The 9,291-nt window shown below is 45.2% G+C and overlaps 1 protein-coding gene across 3 annotated transcripts in view; it reads left to right on the top strand.

Moving 5' to 3' along the window:
• The first annotated feature begins 1,304 nt into the window (after nt 1-1,304).
• The window catches only part of LOC149457450 (glycine N-acyltransferase-like), a 121,809-nt gene continuing 113,822 nt past the window's right edge, over nt 1,305-9,291 (top strand). For 2 of the 3 annotated variants that reach the window (XM_089683660.1, XM_089683658.1), the window contains exon 1: nt 1,305-1,462. The gene's annotated coding sequence lies outside the window, so the exon portion shown is untranslated. The remainder of the gene's footprint in view (nt 1,463-9,291) is intronic. The other variant, XM_089683659.1, reaches the window with a different exon arrangement.

Raw genomic sequence — 9,291 nt, 5'->3', positions numbered from 1 at the left:
TAAGGGTAGAGAAAAATTTGGCTTGTCTTGATGCCATGAGTGACTCTTTCACCCTAGGCAACAGGTATTCATTCTAGTGGGTATAGTCATTTAGCTTGCAGTAATCTATGAACCACAGACTCCCGTCCTTCTTTCACACCAGGACAAAGGGAGCTGCCCAGGAGCTGCAGCTTTCCCGAATTACCCCAATCTGTAGCATGTTGTGGATCAAGTCCTTGACCTCCTTGCAAAGGGCTGGTGGAATATGGTGGTACCACTCTGGGATGGGTGGAGTGTCCAACTTATGAATTGGGTGGTTAATGGCTTCTGTGCATAAATGTGCACCAAACCTGGGAGCCAGAGTCTTAAGTAGACTCTGTCTGACACAAGATGGCCACCAAAGTCACCTGTGGCACCAGCATCCAATCAAATGGAATGTCTCCCTGTGACCATCTCCTCCTCCACCTGCATTGCCACTGCAGATGAGCACCACCTGCAGTGGAAAAGATAGACTGCACCTGCCTACCCACTTAAAGACCAAGGAAGTTTATCAGTATTGTATGTTGTGTTTAGTGCAAACTGAAAAAGAGCATCCTTTCATGGTCCCTCCTAGATTGTCCCTCCCTCCTAGATTGTAAGCTCGTAAGAGTAGGGCCCTCTTACCCCTCGTACGCTGTCTGTCTTTGTTGTACTGTGCCATGTATTGTCCCCCCCTATTGTACAGCGCTGATCAAACCCTTTGGCGCTATATAAACTCGTAGTAATAATAATAATAATAGTTCCTTGCATCATCCAATCAGATAGCTGCTTCCCCTGGTGGCACCTATGGAGGCTGCAGAGGAATATAATTCCTCTGCAACTCCATTTCTACCACAAGGTGGCGAGACACCACCTGCTCTGCGGAGTAGGAACTGCACCTCCCAGCAAGCAGGTCTCTAGAACAGCAGAGTACAGACCTTGCAGCCGGCACTGTACAGAAGAATCTAAAGGGGTACCAGATATCCCAGGAGAATGGATACAGGGCTAGCCATTCCCAAAAACTAAACATACCCACCAAATTAAACGCAGAACTTTTTTCCTTAAATTGACTTGGGGCCAATTATTTTTTTTGGGAGGGGGACATTTTTGTTTTTTTTCCCTTTTATTTTAATGCAAATACTCATGCGGTATTTAACTCTTAGTGAATCGAGTCCTGTATGTCATATTAGTGTAGATTTTCCTTTATCATGCTTTATCAAGCCTGAAACCTTTCACCAGCAGCAACCGGATCGCTAATAAAACAAATTTAGAAACTAGGACCTTAATTAACCTCCACTTCCTTCAGGAGCCAAAAATCTTACAACACAACAAAGTTTTGGCACATGTCCTCCTCTGGCCCAGGAACAAGTACATGACGCTTAGCTGTTGTACGGTCAGAGAACGGTGAAATAAACAAGCTACGAAGAATTGAACTGGGACTGTGCTGACATTTCACAAAATCTAGGTAAGTGTAAAAGGGGAAAGTGATTTTGCCTACTAGATAGCAATGCCCCAAATACCATGTATTGTATATAGCAGTATGTTCACAGAGTGATCTTTCTTATGTACAGGCATAGTCATTAGAGGCTCAGTACTATAATTTAGCTACCTGGATAACAAACAGCTGCCGAGGACAAGTTTAGGATCGTATTAAAAGAGGAATATCACTGTCTACTTTTTAGGGTTTGCAATCAATACCGTTTTAGTGGCAGTATATCTTCAGATACAATTTTCTTGCTGTCTGTTTCCATGTTAGGAAGATGTAGAACAGGATTCAAGTGGATTTTTTACTCATAAAATTATGAGTTGTGAAGTTGTGTAGCAGGTAGGCAGAAAATTCAAAGAAGCAGGATGGAAAGTTTTTCTTGAATGTGCACACTTCTAACTGTTCATGTGGCTTTTTTTTTGGTGGAATCCACTCATTCTAAATCGAATGATGAAAACAAACAAAATCTTTCAAAAGACAACTGAATGTTCATTCAAAATTCTAATAGTGTATACCCAGCTTAATACCTGTCAGAATTGTATTGCTGTTTGTGTCCCCATCTGTCTTGGAGACAGAGGCCACTAGTCATAACCTGACAGAGGTTCTAACCCTTCCCCGCTCATTACAATTCCAAGAAAAAAAAATGTTGTTCACTTCTATTGAACAACTGTGAACTGCAGTTTGCAATGCAATTGTTCAATAAAACTAAAAAAATCAGAATCTCTTTGGGAGACTTTATACAAGTTAAAGCAGAGTTCCGGTCACACTCCAAAAAAATAAGAGTCAGCAGCTACAAAAACTGTAGCTGCTGACCTTTAAAAAGCAGCCACTCACCTGCCCCTCAATCCCTCAGTGTTCTCCCCACAGCCCATTTCAGCCGTCCAGTGTTCCTGGCGCCAGCATCTTCAGTGTAGGCACCAGGCTGTGACAGCTTGTGCCTTCACAGCTGGGTGCCCACTGCGCATGCGCGAGTAGCGCTGCGCTTTCTGAATGGTCCTGTAGTCTTCTGGGACCTGTCATGTGTCCCAGAAGATTACGGGGAGGGAAAGGGAGAGGACAACTTCCACTTCCGATCATCTAGGCGATCGCAGTGGAAGTGGGACTGGGTACCTGCCAATTTTGGGTCACACCTGCACTCCCCAAAGGTGCCAATCCTTAATAGGGAGCAGGGGGCCAGTCTTTAAAGTGGAACCTCCCCTTTTGGGTGGAACTCTGCTTTAAATATCAATATTTAGCTCGCAGTCAAGGGAAAACTAATTGTGTGTGTACATGCTGTGCATAGGGCCCCTCTGTGACTCAGGGGTCAATTTCTAACAGATAATAGCAAAGTGGGGGTTGAATTCCCTCCTGCTATGGATCTAGTTACTGTTTATTTCTAGGGCAGATGATATGGTAAAGACATTTTTCAGGATGCCCTAAACTTTTATATTCATTTTGTCAAACTAAAATTTGTGTTGTACAAAGAAGTATATGTATAAAACACAATGTCCATCTTCATCAGGGCTATGAAAGCCATATAGGACTAGCCCGTTAGCCCATTGGCTGTGGACCAGAGTCTATAACTTGATTTATTCAGTCACGCATGTCAACCTCAAAAAGAACTCAAGTGAAGCACTGATTCTTAAACCGCTTCATGACATCCCCTGCAAAGCCCACACATTTCTTCATTTCTTCTTCATGGCGACAAAGCAAACCATAGCATACTCTTGGAAATCCCCCACTCTAAAAACTAACAGCGGTGTTGGAAGACAACCACGATAGGTTCCTTTCGATCTGGCAACCTTGGTTGGACTACCATCCCATTTATAATCTAAATTGCAACGCTCCCTCCTATCCCTTTTCAGGGACCAAGTTGATCTAAAGCTTCTCAATGGTGAATTCTCTTTACCACTTCCAGTCTCCACTCTTTACCTTTTTATCCTATTTTTATTTGTTTTTTGAATGTCTCCTGTTATAGCCTCTGTGGCCGGTGTTTGGATTCACCAGAAACCATGTTCTCCCATTCCCCTCATTTTTAAAAAATTCTATTTTTTAGAAATACGGAGCTGTCTCTTCCCCTTTTTGGGGAGAGCATACATTGGGATATTGTGGGAGCTACCTCTGCAACTAGATTATATGACTCTATAGGCAATTGTTGAAGGCTATCAAATTTACTCATATGCTTGGTCATGTGATCGCCATGTTCTAATATATAAAGCTTGTAGGAGGAGCTTTCTTTCTCCCCTGATTGTCCTATGAGGCTGCATAACCCCTGACCCTCTGTTTGAACAGCACTGATTGGCCTTGTGCTGATCACATGCACTCTCCCAAGAAAAAAAAAAACCTCTCTATCAATATACACCAAACTGAGCATGTGCAGCTTTCCCCCAAGGCTCTGTTCTATCAGCAGATGGACTGGGGACAGTAGAAGAAGTGGAGGATCAGAGAAGACAGGATCAGACCAACGTTTTACACAATCCAGATGAATAACCCCTTAGGTTGCACAGTGGAGTATAACAAGCATGCTTTATTGCATATACAGACTGATTTTACTTTTGTGGGTTTAGCAACACTTTAAAAGCTTCAAGAATGCAACCGATGGCGGATATCCCTAAACATACCCAAACCTTGATATTTTTTATGTTTTTGGTGGCAGAAATGTCAGCTGGTGTCAGTGGCAGAAATGATGACCCACTGTTGATGTCAGTGAGGAGAATAGTGCCTTTTATCAGAGGGTAGAACAGTGCCTCAGAGGCCGAATAAAGATAAGCAAATGATCATACCCAGCCCCCGGACCTATCAATCTTGCAGTTTGAAAACTTTTTGAAGACTTTCATATACCATAGCCTTGGTTCACACCTGTGCACTTTTATGTGCAGCCCATAAAAATACATGTGTCATGAAAATACATTAAGTCCAATGAAGCCTTTCACATCTGTGTGCTGCCTTGTAAAAAACAAAGTTATGTCTGATTTTACATGCAATTATCTGCGTTTTCTAGCCCATTGAAATCTCTGGAAATACATGAAAATGTACACGGTTTGCATTTTTATCCATTTTTCATACATTTTCAACTTGAGGGTAAGTGCATGTCAGCTTGCCAACCCAATGGTTACAAGCACATTCCCTAGATACATCCTACGTGCTCAGCCACAATGAAGACCACAACAATTGCAGCTGAAAAGAGACGTGCAAAATCAGCCATGTTTCAGTTTCATACACTGAAAACCAGGAAGCATTCCCTTATGATGTCTCTACAGGAAAAGCATCCTCATTGGTTAACAACAAAAATGCCATCTCCAAAACCACTGTCCATTTGTGGTGGAGACAAAAGATTTGGACTTTAAATGTTCCTTAAAGAGGACATATACAGGGGTTGGACAAAATTATGGAAACACCGGGTAAAATAATAAAGTTGCTAATATGGTGTTGGACCACCTTTGGCATCTAAGATGGCCTGAATTCTACTGGGAATTGACAAAGATGCCAGAGGCGGAAAACGAGTCCAAACCTTGTTCTTCAAACTTGATCATAGTGCCTCTATGACAGTGATGGCGAACCTTTTTGAGCCCGAGTGCCCAAAACTGCAACACAAACCAACTTTTTTATTTCAAAGTGCCAACACTGCAATTAACCACTTTCCTACCTGGACGCATTGACAGACGGCACTGATCGGTAGCACTGCTGGGCATCATTGATGGGTGGCACTGATGGGCAGCACTGATGGGCGACACTGCTGGGCACTGACAGGTGGCACTGCTGGGCAGCACTGACAGGTGGCACTGCTGGGCAGCGCTGACAGGCGACACTGCTGGGCACTGATGGGTGACACTGCTGGGCACTGATGGATGACACTGCTGGGCATCATTGATGGGTGGCACTGATGGGCAGCACTGATGGGCGACACTGCTGGGCACTGACAGGTGGCACTGCTGGGCAGCACTGACAGGTGGCACTGCTGGGCAGCACTGACAGGCGACACTGCTGGGCACTGATGGATGGCACTGCTGGGCACTGATGGATGGCACTGCTGGGCATCATTGATGGGTGGCACTGATGGGCATCACTGATGGGCGATACTGCTGGGCACTGACATTTGGCACTGCTGGGCAGCACTGACAGGTGGCACTGCTGGGCAGCACTGACAGGCGACACTGCTGGGCACTGATGGATGGGACTGCTGGGCATCATTGATGGATGGCACTGATGGGCAGCACTGATAGGCGACACTGCTGGGCACTGACAGGCGACACTGCTGGGCACTGATGGATGACACTGCAAGCAATCTCACCTCTGGCAGCGTCAGTGTGGCTTCCAACCCAGCAGCTCATTCCCATCCACGCTGAACACGTTGCCCCTGGCCCCGGAGCAGTGTGGGAGCAGTGTGGGAGCCTCTTCCTCTCTTCCGCGCCCATCCCCGGGTACATCACCCCTGGTGCCAGAGCCGCATTGGAGCCGTTTCCTCTCGTCCACGCCCACCCTGGCCCCAGAGACATGTGGGAAATGTAGTTTGATGGGGATCCAGTGTGGACGAGATCTGGATGGCCGGTCCATGCGCGCTCATCATCCTCTTCTTCCTGGCGTGCCCACTGAGATGGCTCTGCGTGCCAGCTCTGGCACGCGTGCCATAGGTTCGCCATCACTGCTCTATGATATGGAAGTCCAGCGACTGTGGCACCCAGGGAAGGTGCAATACTTCATCTACATGCACTTCAACACCAGCTGTATGGATTGGATCATTATCATATTGGTAAACAGCGCTGTCTTTGGGAAACAATGTCTGCACTCTGGGGTGCACATGGTTTGCCAAAATTTGTACATAGTCGCTGGCAGTTTCATCTCTATGTATCACCTGAGGCCAGTCACTACACTGGGTATATGTAAGGGTTTACAACCACTTTAAGGCAGGTTCAAAGTCCCAATATTTTGCCTCCACCCAGTGGTGTATTTAGTTTTTGTGCTGCCCTAGGCAACACAAAAATTGCCCCCCCCCCCCGCAGAGAGAGACTAACATTGACCAACAACACCCCAGCTCCCCACCCGGGACAGCCTTCCATTACCACTGCCCCCCATACATCAGCCACCATCCCCCATGGCGAGAGAGAGAAAGACACTAACCTTCAAAGCTCTGGACATCCCCAAATGAGAGTTGGGTTGTGCATACACCATCATGAAACCCTCAGCCTCTCTCGGAACCCACCAGGTCCCCATGACATGTGTGTCCCTTCTTCCATCCCTTCTTCCAAGGGGCAGTGCTCCCCCCTCCTGAAAAAATGCCGCCCTAGGCAAATGCCTTGTTTGCCTTGTGGTAAATACACCCCTGCCTCCACCATGAATGGACAGTTTTTGGAGATAGATTTTTGTACTTTGCTGTTAATTAGGCATGGTGCCATAGGAGGTTAAGATAGGTTGGTTCTACCATGGTTAAAAAGTACTTACTATAACAACAAAAATGCACACTCATTATAAAACATGTAAAACACACTTAAATGCCAAAACATATGCATCTAAAAGTGCAAGCAAAATGCATTACAATGGAAACTTGAGATTCTATGAGATTTGTGACACATATTTACTATGCCTTGTGTGACACATTTCATCGAGGCTGCTGTCTGAACAACAATAGGCACAGACAGTACAGGAAACACACCACATCATCATTGCTTTCAGGCCGGGAGGTGTTATGGGATACATAGTCCTTAGAACTCTAAAGTAAAATATGGAATGAGCAGAAGAGAAGCTGAAAAGTATGCAGGGAATCTTGGACATTGTTGAACAAGGTGGCCAGCAGACGGGTAGAACTCACAACATGAAAGGAGATTTCTCAGGTAAATTTATATTGGAAAGTCAAAAATAACTATTGCTTGTGTAGCACCCTCCTAGTCAGTTAGGGGGAGCTAGACCTCAGTTGTCAGCTAGGGCTGAGTAGCAGCCTGGGAGTAACAGCTAGCAGGGGGTCAAACTTGAGTAAGGGCTGAGAGGCTCTGAGGACCAGCCCCTCTGGAATTTCCTCCTGCTCTAGAACTTTGGAGAAAGGTCTAGAAGCAGTGGGCAGATTTGAGGAGTGGCTGGTTTTTACTCTTAGGGAATCCTGGCCAATCCTTAACAGGATGCTTGGCAGGGGGCCAGGACAACCTTTAAGAGTAACTGAGCTTTCTCAACAGCAGAAGAGTTCAGGCGAAAGAGAAAAGGATGTGAGGCTGGAGGCAGGAGCCTGTGAGGAGGCGGGAGTAGGACTGAGTAAGTAGGCCTGCACCCCCTGAGCCAGATAGGGGAAAGAGCACTCTGGTGGGAAACCAGATTAGCTGCTGCCCAGGACTGTCTTAGGGATTTCTCCAGGCAGCCAGATATAGGGGAGTCTGGGGTGGTATACTGGGAAAGGCTAGCTAGCTCTCCAGAAGAGGATCTTTTGCTATGCAAACTTGTAAAACGTTTCAGGACGTTTGTCCTCAGTTCCAGTTCCATTGGGCATCCTGTACACCCCTGTCCCCATCCAAGTTTTATTATCCCCTAATAAAACTTCAAAACAAGCACAAGGACTGGTCACTGTCTCCTGGATGCAAGTCTGAATGGAAAATGCGTGTTGCCTGGCTGTGCAGGACTATAGGGGGACCCAAAATGTTTGCAACTCTTTAGGGGGTAGTGCTACACTTGTATGGTTATTACAGTGCACATCCTATAAAAAAAAGGGTATGCTCCAACTGTAGATCACCTTCAACAGCTGTTTCCTTGGAACAGAGAAAGGTGTGAATCTGCAAAGAAGTATTGCAATGTATATAGTTTACACAAAGGGGGCTCCTTGCTCAAAAATAGGATAACACTACACAGTTCTGAACATATAAAGAGAAAACCATAAAATTGCTTTCACCTGAATTGTGCTTAGGGTCCATGCACACTGGCTTTAAAACATGCCAGTGCTCTTGGCAGAAAAAAATGCTAATTTTGAGCATTTTTTTGTACCAGTGTTTATGTGCATTTAGAGTTTTTTTCTACCAGAAAACTCCTTTAGGCATTCTTATGCTTATTTATTTTGTTTGTATTGGTGTGACACAACAAATTGGAGAAACAAAAAGCCAAATCTGACACATTCCATGCAAAACCCCTAAAGAGGGCTGGACAAAATTATTAGCACCTTCAATTTATTATTTGGTAGCACACCCCCTGAAAAAAATTATGAGATCAATAGCTTCCTGTAACCATCAGTGAGTTTCTTACATCTCTCTACTGGAATTTTGGACCACTTTTCTTTTGCTCCAGGTCTCTCAGATTGGAAGGGTTCCTTTTCCCAACTGCAGTTTTGAGATCTCTCCACAGGTGCTCTATGGGATTGAGATCTGGACTCATTGCTGACCAGTTCAGTACTCTCCAGTGCTTTGTCTGAAACCATTTCTGGGTGATTTGTGATGTGTGCTTTGGGTCATTGTCCTGCTGTAAGACCAATGACCTCTGATTGCACCCCAGAGTTCTTTGGTAGTCTTCAGATTTCATAATGCCATGCACAGAGTCAAGACATCCAGTGCCCAAAGCACCAAAGCAACGCCAAAACATCAGTGAACCTCCACCATGTTTGACTGTAGGGACTGTATTCTTTTCTTTAAAGGCCTCATTTCTTTTTCTGAAAACAGTAGAATGATGGGCTTTACCAAAAAGCTGTAATTTTGTTTTGTCTGTCCACAGCAAATTCTTCCAAAATGATTGTGGCTTCCTCAGATAAGTTTTGGCAAACTCCAATCTGGTTTTTTTACGTTTCACTGTCAGCACTGGGGTCCTCCTGAGTCTCCTACCATAGCGTCCCTTTTCATTCAGATGACAACATACAGTGAGAGCTG

The sequence above is a fragment of the Staurois parvus genome, unplaced genomic scaffold (genome assembly GCF_062004578.1).
Source record: "Staurois parvus isolate SC_StPar_1 unplaced genomic scaffold, SC_StPar_1.0 ptg000320l, whole genome shotgun sequence".
NCBI classification, from domain to species: domain Eukaryota; kingdom Metazoa; phylum Chordata; class Amphibia; order Anura; family Ranidae; genus Staurois; species Staurois parvus.
This window is presented reverse-complemented; position numbering and strand designations above follow the sequence as displayed.